This window comes from Sminthopsis crassicaudata, chromosome 2, assembly GCF_048593235.1.
Source record: "Sminthopsis crassicaudata isolate SCR6 chromosome 2, ASM4859323v1, whole genome shotgun sequence".
Classification (NCBI taxonomy): domain Eukaryota; kingdom Metazoa; phylum Chordata; class Mammalia; order Dasyuromorphia; family Dasyuridae; genus Sminthopsis; species Sminthopsis crassicaudata.
The window spans coordinates 549,598,917-549,613,085 of record NC_133618.1 but is presented as its reverse complement, the minus strand read 5'-3'; the positions used below and the strand labels follow the sequence as shown (position 1 = coordinate 549,613,085).

General features: G+C 34.3%; 1 protein-coding gene and 1 pseudogene across 2 annotated transcripts in view; one reads left to right on the top strand and one right to left on the bottom strand.

The window, feature by feature from the left end:
- Positions 1 to 14,169, top strand: part of ENTREP2 (endosomal transmembrane epsin interactor 2) — a 607,119-nt gene that overhangs the window by 133,090 nt on the left and 459,860 nt on the right. The window lies entirely within an intron of this gene.
- Positions 2,075 to 5,167, bottom strand: LOC141558165 (double-stranded RNA-binding protein Staufen homolog 1 pseudogene; annotated as a pseudogene).

Genomic DNA, 14,169 nt, shown 5'->3' with positions numbered 1-14,169 from the left:
TCAGGTGAGATGGTAAAGGATCCCTCAATTTTATTTTTAAAAATTTTAATAGTGTCAAGATGTCTTAATCGCCTTGATGGGATGATGTACTCTGATAAATAAATTGCTGTATTGCAGGGTAGAATTTTTAGAGAATGATGGAAATTTCCATATTGAGATGGAATACTATAACACTGTATTGTACTATACCACAGGTCACAAAAAGTTTTGAATAATACTCTAGAAATGTAAATAAACATTTTGTTGTGCTGGGACCTTTTATTATGGATTAAGATGTAAACATAATAGCAAAAAAATTAAAAGAAATTATAGAAAAAGGCGATATGTTAATTTTAAAAAAATGTTTTTATTTATTATTATTTTTTTAATTTTCAAAAGATATTCATGGATAATTTTTCAACATTAACTTTTGCAAAACTTTGTGTTCCAATTCTCCCTTTCCCTCATCCCTCCCCTAGCTAACAAGTAATCCAGTATATGTTAAATATGGTAGAAATATATATATATATATATATATATATATATATATAATCCAATATATGCATACATATTTATACAATTATCTTGCTGCACAAGAAAAAAATCAAATCAAAAAGGAAAAAAATGAGAAAGATAACTAAATGCAAGCAAATAAAATAAGAAGAGTTAGAATGCTATGTTGTGACCCATATTTAGTTCTCACAGTCCTCTCTCTGGGTGTAGATGATTTTCTTTATCAAAATCATTAGTATCATCTCATTGTTGAGAAGTGCCACGTGCATCAGAATTGATCATCATATAATCTTGCTGTTGCTATTACAATAATCTCCTGGTTTTGCTCATTTCACTTAGCATCAGTTCATGTAAGTCTCTCCAGGTCTCTCCGCTGATAGATATGGAACAATAATATTCCATAGCATTCATATACCATAACTTTTTCAGCCATTCTCTGATGGTAGCCACTCAGTTTCCAGCTGCTTGCCACTACAAAAAGGACTATCATAAACATTTTTGCATATGTGGGTCCCTTTCCTTCCTTTAAGATCTCTTTGCGATATAAGCCCGATAGAAACACTGCTGAATCAAAGGATATGCACAGTTCGATAGTCTTTGGTCATAGTTCCAAATTACTCTCCAGAATAGTTGGATCACAACTCTACTAATAGTGTATGTGTCCCAGTTTTTCCATATCCTCTTCAACATTCTAATTACCTATTTCTGTCATCTTAGCCAATCTGACAGGTGTGCAATGATATCTCAGAGTTGTCTTAATTTGCATTTCTCTGATCAGCAGTGATTTGGAGCACCTTTTCATATGGCTAGAAATGGCTTCAATTTATTCCTCTTAAAATTGTATGTTCATATCATTTGACCATTAATCATTTGGAGAATGGTTTGAATTATTGTAAATTTGAGTCAAATCCCTATTTTAGAAATGAGGCCTTTATCAGAACCTTTGAATGTAAAAAATATTTTCCCCCTTTATTGCTTCCCTTCTAATCTTGTCTGCATTAATTTTATTTATACAAAACCTTTTTAAGTTAATATAATCAAATTTATTTATTTTTTATTCAATAGTGATTTCCAGCTCTTCTTTGCCCACAATTTTGTTCCTTCTCCACAGATCTGAGAGGCCTATAATATCAATCTTTATTCTAAATAATTTTTTTTTTTTTTTTTTTTTTTTTTTTTTTTTTTTTTTTTTTTAGTATGACCATTTATTGGTGACAAACACTCAGTTTTACTTACATTCCATGGGGAGAAAAAATTTCCAGCGTGAACAATGAACTGAAGCAGTACTTAACTTGCAAGGCGACCGTGCTTTTTTACCTGGACCATATGCAAAAACTTACTGCACACATTTCTGTGCACAATAACACAACATCAAAAGCAACACAGTTTTATATATAAACATCGCTAATTTTTTTCAGCCCTACATGGAGATGTAATTCAACAGTATAAAGCACTCAAGGAAAATCAATCTGCAGTTTTTATATGTACTATACTGAGATCATATCCTGTAGTGTTGTGAAAGCTGTGTGCCACAGAGAGCTATATATACACACATTTATTTTTTTAATAATCTTTAAAAAGAAAGATCAAAATTCATTTATTTTAAATTGTTGTATTTTAACAAAAAAAAAAAAAAAAAAAGGAAATAGTAAATGAACCAAATGATCATGTAAAGCTTAAAATTCCTAAAAATGTCCAATTTACACAACCATTGGGCAACTTCATCAAGATTATATAGAAAGAGAGATACAGAGAGAGAGATAGACATATGTAGATATGTCTATCTCTCTCTATATATATCTGGAACATTAAACTGAATGGCACACAATTGGCATCATCGGAATGGTACTAGGCTATTCCGATAAAAACAAAATGTATAGCCACATACATGGATATGATCTTTGCAGGTTAGTTTACAGAGAACGTCAGTCTCAGACAAGTTTCTAAACTGTGCTATATAACTAGATACAATTGAGAAACTTTCAAATGAAAAAAAAACGTATAGTGTCATTTCAATCAAAACAAAAAAGGAAACTAAAAATGTATCACTGTCTTAGGATAAAGCAATGGTTATGGTTTCAGTAACTACAAGGAAGATGGAAGGGCTGCAGCACTCACTCTATAACAGGTTACACTGAATAGGAAGCATTTGATTTTCTCTGGTGCTTTCAGACTTGGGTCAAGTCTAATGCCTGTCAGGCACTGCTGTCCAGTGTCTGTCCCTAAAGGTTTGAGTTAGCCAGTTTGAGAAGGGGATTGCTTTCCTTTTCTGGTTTCACACATCTATAAAAACACAAGACAAAGCACTGAAGAAGACCATGTGACTCCAGGATGATGAACAATTACTTCCTAAGTTGAGATAGGAGGACTCAATGCAGGAAGACCAGAGAATTGCTCTCCCTTCACTTGACCCTCCTTCCCCACGAACATATCCAAGCAGTAGCTTGTGCATGATTTTAGCTCTTGTCGGAGCTCCCCCACTGCCACCTCCTGTCTGGCCCCACCAGAAGAAACCATGAGAGTTCACAATCACAGCCTCCTCCCGTTTGTCTCCATTCTCATCACTATTGCCTTCTTCATTTCATCATTCACCACATCTCTCCACCATTGGAGGCATCAGAAATTCCAAAATTGCAAAGCAGTTTCAGTATATTCAGTATATATGTTGAACTTTAAAGTGGTTTGTGGCCAGAAAAGGTTCAGCACCTCCCACACACAGACATTGGTCCATTTCCTGTTCTTGGCATCTCTGTACTTTGTTGGTCCAACTCAGACAGCAACTTTAAAATGTTCAGGGCAGCCATATCATGGCAGGATTCCACATCCTTTCCAATTCCATGGCTGATTAGAGGTGGCTGAGAGGAGCAATTTATAAGAGAGACAAATTCATTCTTGTTGTTTTTGGGAAAATCTTTGTATTCCACCTGGATTCCCTGGACATTGGAAAGGTAATCCAGCTGCTCAGAGGGTCTGGTGAGTGGCCCATGAGGGACATGGCCTGAGGAGATGTTATTCTTTAAAATGGTCTCCGCTGTGGGGGAGGTCCCCCCATACAATAGCTCTCTAGCCATCATGGCTGTGACTGTTGCCTTGGCGGGATTCGGAGCTACCCTGGTAAACTCTTTGGTATGATGTCCTTGATTGACTCCTACCGCCTGTGCCACTTCAGGCACCATGGGAAGAATTCCTGCTGGAAGTTGCTGATGACTGAGATAAGGCATCCTAAATTCATCTTCCTTATTACTGGTCACATTTTCATCACCAGAGTTGGGCTCAAAAAAGGTAACTTTTCTTCCATCACCTGGTTTCTTTACTGGGGTCTTTTCTTCCGTCTTTAGCGCTGGCTTGGGGGGCTGGGCTTGGGGGACTTTAAAACCTAGGATTTCTAACATATTTTCTGCTGCATTGCGCTTTGCCACCTTCTTGTTTGTGCCCATTCCTTCAGCAGTGTGACCACCAACTTTGACCTGCATCACAAATTCCCGGCGGCGTGGAAGGCCTCTCTCAGTGAGAAGCATATATTCAGGCTCCTTATCTTTTTTGGCCTGCTGGATCTGGGCAAGTCGGCTAATAGGATTCATTCCTTGACCATATTCTGGGCTTGTCTGTAGCTTAACTATTGATTTTGTTTTCTTTTTGATTCGTGGTTTCATTTTTTCAACTGTTGGAAGTGGGGGTAATTTCTTTAGTTCCTCAAGGACAGCTATAGCAGCATTTTTCTTTGAAATCTTCTTGCTTTTTCCTTCACCTTCACCCATGAATTCGCCAACTGATACCTTTGTTACAAAACTCTTCATGTGAGGTGGGCCACTCTCCCTGGTGACCTGTTTCAGAGGGAAAAACTCAAAATTCACAGGCAAGTTCCGTTTAAGTGCAATCTCAAACACTTGGCTTATTTCAGATTTATTGAGATTTTCATCATCTGGTTCTCTTCCATTCACCTCTGGTTTCTCAGGCAGGGGCTCATTCTGCAAGATTTTCAGTGCCTTTGCAGCTGCATCATGTTTTGCTGCCTGTCTTGTTCGTCCTTTCCCATTAAATTGTTGTCCTCCAATGGAAAGTTCAACTTGATAAAGTAAAGGTGGGACAGGAAATGGGTAAAAGTACCGTGGGGGATAGGCACCTCCTCTCATATTATAGTTATAGGTGGACTGCATTCTTGTGTAAGGATCAACAGGCTTGTACATTGGTTTTTTTCCAAGTTTCATGCAAAGTGCATTTAGTTCCACTGTTGGGGTTACACTGTCTGGATTCCTTCCTTCGCTACGAATGGGGCGGGCTGTTGGTTTGGGAAATTTTGTTCCTTCCAAAGCTTTGGCAGCAGCTGAGTGTTGGGCTTTTTTAATACTAGTTCCTTCAGCTTCCCAGTGTTGGTCTCCAAGTGTCAGCTGCACCGTAAACACCTTCATTGTTGATTTTTCTTGCAGGTCTTAACTTCAGGATTCCCTCAGTGCAGAGCTTCCACTTGAAAAGAGGGTGCGGTGTGCTCCAGGGACAATGTAGTTTTAGTTTCAGTTCGATGATGTTATGAGTTGAGATGCCTGGATTCCCGGGACTCGTCCCCCGCTGAAGGATCGGTTAGGCGGTGGTAGTGAGGAGGGGAGGGGAGGCGGAATGGCCTGTGGGGGGCGGGCGCCGGGGGTCGGGGAGGGAGGGAGGGGGAAGCCGAGCCAGACGCTGCGGCCACAGGGCAAACACTAAAGAGCTTTATTCTAAATAATTAACCCATTTTGACTGCATCTTGATATAGGATGTTAGGTGTGGTCAATGCCTAGTTTCTGCCATACTAGTTTCCAATTTTCCCAGCAGTTTTTCTCAAATAGTAAGATTTTTAATCCCCAAGCTGGGGTTTTTGGGTTTATCAAACACTAGATTACTATAGTCATTGACTTTTTTGTCCTGTGAAACTAAACTATTCCATTGATCAACTGCTCTATTTCTTAGCCAATACCAAATGGTTTTGATGACCACTGCTTTCTTTGTTATATAGTTTTAGATCTGGAACACCTAGACCACCTTCATTTGAACTTTTTTCATTAATTCCCTTGAAATTCTTGACCTTTTGTTCTTCCAGATGAACTTTATTTTTTTTTTTCTAGATATGTAAAGTAATTTCTTGGGAGTTTATTTGGTATGGCAATGAATAAATAAATAAATTTAGGTAATATTGTCATTTTTATTATATTAGCTCAGCCTACCCATTAGCACTTGATATTTTTCCAATTGATTACATCTGAATTTATTTTATGGAAAGTGTTTTGTAGTTGTTTTCATAAAGTTCCTGACTTTTGCTTTGGTAGATAAACTCCAAAATATTTTATATTATCGACAGTTATTTTAAATGGAATTTTTCTTTGTATCTCTTGTTGTTGAACTTTGTTGGTAATATATAAAAATTCTAATGATATATGTATATTTATTTTATGTCTTTTAACTTTCCTAGTTTTTTTCTAGTAGTTTTTTAGTTGATGGTCTAAGGTTCTCTAAATATACCATCATATAGTCTATAAAGAGAGATAATTTGGTTTTCTCATTACTTTAATTCCTTTAATTTATTTTATTTCTATTATTGCCAAAGCTAACATTTCTAATACAATAATTGAATAGTAATTGTGATAGAAGACAACTTTGTTTTACCCCTGATCTTATTGGAAATGGTTCTAGATTGTCCCTATTACATATGATTCTTACTGATGATTTTAAATAAATGCTACTGATCATTTTAAGGAAAACTGCATTTGTTCCTATATTCTCTAGTCTTTTTAATAGGAATGGATGTTGGATTTTATCAAATGCTTCTTCTACATCTATTGAGATAATGATGTGATTTTTTTTTTTAGTTTGGTTATTGATATAGTCAATTATGCTAATAATTTTCCTACTATTGAACCAGTCCTGCATTTCTGGTATAAATCCTACTTGGTCATATTGTATTATCCTAGAAATGGCTTTCTGTAATCTCTTTGCTAATATTTTATTTAAGACTTTTGCATCAATATTCATTAGGGAAATTGGTCTATAATTTTCTTTTCTCTGATACCTGGTTTAGGTATCAGCACCATATCTGTGTCGTAAAAGGAATTTGGTAGGACTCCTTCTTTCCTTATCTTTTCAGAATAGTTTGTATATAGTATTGGAATTTTTTGTTCTTTAAATGTTTGGTAGAATTCACATGTAAATCCATCTGTCCCTGGAGATTTTTTCTTAGAGACTTGATTAATAGCTTGGTCTACTTCTTTTTCTAAAATGGGACTATTTAAGTAATTTATTTCTTTTGTTAATCTGGGCAATTCAATTTTTGTAGGTATTTTTCCTTTTCACTTACATTATCATGTTTATATATAGTTTGGCAAAATAACTCCTAATTGTTGCTCTAATTTCCCCTTCATTGGTGGAAAGTTCTCCCTTTTCATTTCTGAGACTTAACAATTTGATTTTCTTCTTTCCTTTTTCTAATCATATTAATTAAAGGTTTATCTATTTTGTTGTTTTTTTCATAAAACCAACTCTTAGTTTTATTTATCAATTCAATTGAATAAGAAATTCAATGTCTTACTTTCAATTTTATTAATCTCCCTTTTTATTTTCAGAATTTCAAATTTGTTATTTAATTGGGGATTTTTAATTTGTTCTTTTTCTAGCTTTTTCAGTTGCAAGCCCAATTCATTGTTCTTTGCTTTCTCTATTTTATGCAAGTAAGCATGTAGAGATATAAAATCTACTAATTACTTTGACTGCATCCCACAAATTTTGGCATATTGTCTTGTCATTCTCTTAGATGAAATTATTGATTGTATCTATGATTTATTGTTTCACCTACTCATTCTTTAAGATTAGATTATTTAGTTTCCAGTTAATTTTTGGTCTATTTCTCCCTGGCCTTTTATTGCATGTAATTTTTATTGCATTATCATCTGAGAAAAATGCATTTACTATTTCTGCCTTTCTGCATTTGATTTTGAGATTTTTATGATCAAATACATCGACAGTTTTTGTATAGATTCCATGTACTAATGAGAAAATTGTGTATTCCTTTCTGTCTCCATTCAGTTTTCTCCAAAGATTTATCATCCTTAACTTCTCTAGGTTTCTATTTACTTCCTTAACTTCTTTCTTATTTATTTTGTCATTTGATTTATCTAGTTCTGAGAGAGCAAAGTTGAGATCCCCTACTAGTATAGTTTTGCTGTTTAATTCTTCTTGTAGCTCTCTTAACTTTTCCACTAGGAATTTGGATGCCATACTACTTGGTGCATATATATTTAGTATTGATATTATTTCATTATTTATGGTACTTTTAAGAAGGATGTAGTTTCCTTCCTTATTTCTTTTGTTAGATCTATTTTTGATTTTACTTCATCTGAGATCAGGATTGCTACCCCTGCTTTTTTTTTAAATTCTGCCCCAACCTTTTACCTTTACCTTTACTCTGTTTTCAATGAGTTTCTTTTTTTCTTTCTTTCTTTTTTTTGTTAAAGCATTTTATTTACAAACACATGCATGGGTAATTTTTCAACAATAACCCTTGCAAAATCTTGTGTTCCATATTTCCCCTTCCTTCCCCCTACTCTCTCCCTAGATGGCAGGTAGTCCAATTCATGTTAATTATGTTAAAATGTATGTTAAATATAATATATGTATACATATTTGTACAGTTATCTTGCTGCATAAGAAAAATCAGATCAAGAAGGAAAAAAATGAGTAAGAAAACAAAACTCAAGCAAACAGCAGAATGAACATGTTCCACACTCAGTTCCCACAGTCCTTTCTCTGGGTGTAGATTGCTGTCTTCATCACAAGATTATTGGAACTGATCTGAATCATTTAATTGTTGGAAAGAGCCATGTTCTAAAGGAGTTTTTTTTTATAAACAACAAATTGTAAGAGTCTGACTTTTAATCCAGTCTGCTACCCCCTTCCATTTTATGGGGGAGTTTAAAACATTCACAGATAAAATTACTATCTTTGGATTTCCTGCCATCTTGTTTACCTGGAGTTATATATTTCTCTTCCCTTTTCCCCTTTCCCTCCTCCTCAGTATTGTCATTGATCACTCCCTCCCGCAAATAACCCTTCCCTTTTGTACCCCCTTCTTTTATTTTTTTCCCTTCTAATTCTCTCTTTCCCTCTATTAGCCTACTCTTTTTTTCCCCCTTCCCCTCCTACTTATCTTTATGGTGAAACAAGCTTCTCTGTGAAGCTAAATGTGTCTGATATCTGATGAGAGTAAGATTTGCAACAATGCTCGTTCCCCTCCTTTTTTCCCCATAATTACAGTAGGTCTTTTTTGCCTCCTCATGAGATGCTACACCATTTTAACTCCATTTTCTTCTTCTTGCAGTAGAATCACCATTTCTCCTCTAATTTCTTTTTTTTATATCATCTCAATAAAATCAAATTATACTTACAACCTCTAAGTATATCCAGGTCCTATGTTCTTCCAGTCCTTCAGAGGCTCAAATTTGCCTTTTGGATATCTTAAGCAAATTGCTTAACCACCAGTTTGGAAGCAGGACAAAGTAGCCTAAGAGTTTTGCAATACATTCCCTGGTACATGACCACCACAATGCCCTGGCTCCCTGCCTCCACCTCTGTGCTCTGCAGTCTTAGTTCGGCAGCCTCCCTCCTGTCTGATTGAAACAGATCTCTCCTGAAGTTCTTCCACAGCATCTTCTTCTGGAAATTTGTTGCACTCCAAATATTTGTGGCTTCTGTCACTCTTAAAACCAATTTAGAGGCTTAATCTGTTGTTAATTTGAGGGAAGCTCGAAAGAGGTCAGAGAAAGCTGTGTCTATTCTCTGCCATCTTGGTTCTACTCCTATGTATTAAATTTTTTAAAGATGATATTAAAAGTTATGGACACATTTAATTATTTCATTTTCATCCAAGTAATTTTCACTTCACTGTAGACTTCAGCTCTTAATGACCACTGAATTGATAAATTATAATATGAACTAAACCACTTCTATGTTGCCATATTTTCTGTAAGATAAGTCAGATAGGAGTAGCTAGATGGTGCAATGGATAGAGCATCAGTCCTGAAGTCAGGAGGACCTGAGTTAAAATCCGACCTCAGACACTTAATATGTCCTATCTATGTGACCCTGGGCAAGTCACTTAATCCCAATTGCCTCAGGGGGAAAAATATAAGTCAGATATATAAAGACATTGCACCTAAATGGAAACATAGTCCACAGTGTATACTAATGATATAAATAATAAAGAAATTGATGGATTTGTTTTAATTATGTTCTCAGGAGAATGAGAAACATACTTTCTTGGGATATTTAGTTACTATGCTATGTGAACCATTGTAAAGATAGTTGTAGTTTATGTGTAATATCTGCCACAGAATATAAAGTGGAGCAATTCTATGAACAACTTGGATAAGTACATCTAAAGCAAATAAACATTCACTTTGATATTCATTCCTTTGATTGTAATGGACATTATGGGGGATGTTAGTAGAAAAAAAATCTCTTGCAATCTATGTTTGGGGATTAAGAAATAAAAAAGGTAAGTTTTTTTTGATTATTCAGAAATCTCATGAATATTTTTCTCATAGTAAGAAGTTCCTGAATATAACAAATATTAACCAATATCACAAAGGATTGAAATTGATTTTTATTTTAATAGGGAGGAATCATCATGTATTAGGAAATCTTTCTTTACTTTTACTCTAAAACTTAAAACCTTTTATATATTTTCTTTTTTTTTTTTCTTCTTTTGCTCTGGTGTTCAATAAAAGTTCTCATCACTTTTCACCTAGATTATTAGAATAGTTTCCTAATCTCCCTGCATTTGGTGTTTCCCTTTCCAGTCCACCATCTACATAGTTGATAAAGTACCAAGATCAATACTTAAGAAATATTTGCTAGGCAGAAATTAATTGACCAGAATGAATGTCAGTGTAAATCACATAAAAATACTAGCATCATCTATGAAGAATGAGTAACAACAACAAAACACTAGAAAATATAAGAATAATTGGACTTTTCCTTAAAATAGAATTCTTTAATAATTCTTTAGTTAAGCAGTTATCTAAAAACAAGGGCCATTATCATATGTAATGGCTTTTCAAGTAGAATGAGGAGTAAAGTAAGGATGTCCTTTATTCTTGCTACTATTTGATAAAATTCTTAGAAATGCTGATTGTAGCATTTCTAGACACAAACCAAGACAAGAACAAGAAACTGAGTGAATAAAGATAAGCACAGAAGAAACAAAGTTATTGCTTTTATGCAGGTGATGTAACAGTTCATTAAGAGAAACCTAAAGTCATCTAAAAATTAAACAATAACTTCAACAAAGTTGCAGGATATAAAATAAGTAAATCCACCTAAATCATCTGCATTTCTTTGTAATAAAGGTAAAACTCAGTAGAAAGAGTTAGAAAAATAAGTTCTATTGAAAATAATTACAGAAGCTTCAAAACACTTGGGTTTACATCTTCTAAGATTTATCCAGGGACCATAAGAATTTTTTTTAAGATACTCTTTACACAAATAAAGACAGATTTAAATTTCAATTGCTGTGGGTAGGCAGAGCCAGACTAATAAAAATAGCAGTACTATCTAGATTATTTTACTAATAAATTTTATTGCCATATTAATGAAAATATCTAAGGATTCCTTCATGAGTCTAGGAGAATAGTAACAGAATTTATCTAGAAAAACAAAAGGTAAATAATCTCAAAGGAAATAATGAAAAAGAACAAGGTTTAATAGCACTGTCTGTGTTTTACCACAAAGCAGTAATGATTAAAAATAGAGAGGTTGTTTTGAATAAAAGATAAGGTAGACAATACACTAAAACAAATGCATGTAGTAACCTCATATTCAATAAAGTCAAAGACTCCAAATGCTCTGGGAAGGATTCATCTGATAAAAAGTGTCGAGAAAGAAATAACCTGTAAGCATCCTGGAAAAAAAAAAAACTAGGTTTAGATCAATGACTCATACAGCATATCAAAATAAGTTCTATAGGACTAAATGACTTAAATATAAAAGGTCCTTTAATACAGTAACATTTCAAGAAATACAGAAGATTCCACAAAAATGGACAATATTGATTATATAAATTTTTTACACAAAAAATAAAGAAGCTAAAATTAAATGAAAAACAGTTAAATGGGAAAGAAGTCTTTGCAGCAAGTTTCTTTGATAAAAGTCTCATTTCTATTATACAAGGAATTGACTTAAATTTATAAGAATAACAACCATCCTGAGTTGATAAGAGAAAAAGTTCTCAAGAAATCCAAATTATTGACAATCGTATTAAAATGTTCCCAAGAACTAATAAGAAAGATAACTAATATGTTAATTTATGTAATACAAATATTAATAATATAATATTACTAAGTAGTCAAAGAAATTTTTTGAGATTCTTTTTCATAACCATTAGATCATTAATTAGATCAAATTAGATCATCCACCCTAAAAAAGAAAATATTGGAGAGATCTGGGTCTATCGGAAACATTAAAGTACTATTGGTGGATCTGTTAATTGTTCAAGTCTAGCCATTCTCAACAATAATATGATACTATGTCCCAAGTAACTAACCTATGCCTATTCCATTATATCCAACAAGTCTGCCACTAGGCCTAAACCCCAAAGAGAATGTAGAAAGAAAAGGACCCCTATGTACAAATACAGTTATAGGTCTTTTTGTGATGGAAAAAAAAACACTCTGAAAAACAAGGGAATTATCATTTGGGTTGTGACTAAACAAATTATGTTATATAAATATAATGGAATAAGATTATGCTATCAGTTATGATGAGATAAGGGAAACCTATCAAAATTTGTATGAGCTGAACGAAGTGAATAGAACAATTTGTACAATCATTATATTGTATACAATATTGTAAAAACAAACCCTTTTTAAAGTCTTAAGAACTTGAATCAACCACAGTTCCAAAAGATCAGTGATGAAACTTGCTTTCTACCTCTTGAAAGGGAAATGATGGAGTACAGCTGCAAAGTAAGATGCACATTTTGGGGTATGGCCAGTGTGGGAATTCATTTGCTTGACTATGCATAGGATAGTAGTAGATCTGAAGTTAGGAAGACTTATCTTCCTGATTTCAAATCTGAACTGAGATACTTGGCTAAACCTGGGAAAGTGCCTTAACCCTGCTTACCCCAAATCCTTATCTACAAAATGAGTGGAGAAAGAAATAGCAAACCATTCCAGTATCTTTGTCAAGAAAACCCCAAATTATCATGTCTTTAAGACTTTGCCTCTTCTGAAAATAACTGAACAACAAGATTGTAGCCTTATATTTTAATTTAACTCACTTGAAAACTGTTCTTAGATTTTCATTTTAATATTCTAATCTTATGCTCTGTTATAGTATATTCTTAAATTATTCTTATTCAATTGGTTTTTTGAGTTCATTATCTTTTGTTACGAAAAAGCCGGATTATAGGTTGATGAGGTATATACCTAATGATGAGGTATAACCAAATGATATATAAATAAAATTAGGATTAATTGAGGTTTAGTGGCAGGATTGGGGTACAGGGAGTCAAATGGAGCTCCCCTGCAACCCCTTTGGATTCGGCGCAAGGATACACAGTTTAATGAGGTCTAGCGGCGGCACGATAGTCCCCTGTAAATGAATTTACAGGCCTGAAAACCTAGATTGATAAAAAGAAGTTTATTGTAGGGTTTGGAAATAAAGTTAAAGTCTGGTTAGTAAAAAGTATTAGATAGAGGAAGAAATACACCAAAAGTGGTGGGACAGAGAGTCTGTGATGCAAAGCATATTGCTGGCATGTTTCAATTCTCTGCCAAAAGATGATTCCACATTGGCTCTTTTATTTGCTTGAAGAGGCATATGGGTGGAGCCAAGGTTGATTCCTCGAGGTCCAGAACCCACCAGATGGGGGTTGGGCTACCTGAGCAGATCATTAGAATGAGGGCTGGTTACAGCCCAAACTGGCTCAGATAGCATCTCTCCCCTTGGAATACAAAAGGTGGTTTTGACCAGATCTTGTAAATCAAAGGTCAGTCCCAAAGGAAGTAGGAGATTAGACAAGGAATCTTAAAGGGGGCTATGCCTGCATCATAGGTGTTCCAAAAACAAAAACAAAAAACAAAACAAAACAAAAAAGTAAAGGACTATGTAGTATTAAAGGTCATTAAAATGTAACATTGGCCTGCAGTGCTTTGCACATGACATTCCCTCTCCCCTCTTCATTCCTTGGCAATCCCTCATTCTTGGAATGCCTTCTTTTTTCATTTCTATCTCCTACCTTCCTTGGTTTCCTTGAAAATTTAGCTCATATACCTCATTTTCTACAAGAGATCTATCCTGTTCTTACCTCAATCCTCTCTACTGCTTCAGTGCCTTTCTTCTGAAATTACCTCCTATTTACACTATGTACATAGTTGTTTTTGTGTTTTCTCTTGCATTGGAGTGAAAATCTTAGAATTATACAGAAAATAAAAAACAAGACATTCTCATTGTGGAAAGGATAAGAAACAGTTCAGTATGGCTGAAATAAAGATAGAGGAAAGCAGAATTCTGGGAGATAAGACTGGAAATTTATTTTGTGGCCAAATTTCAGTGGAACTTGAAAGTCAAGCCAGAGTTTGGATTCCATTTGTTAGGTTATCATGGAAGGCAAAAAAAATTTCAATGTTGTATGGAATGTTTTGGAGAGAAAAA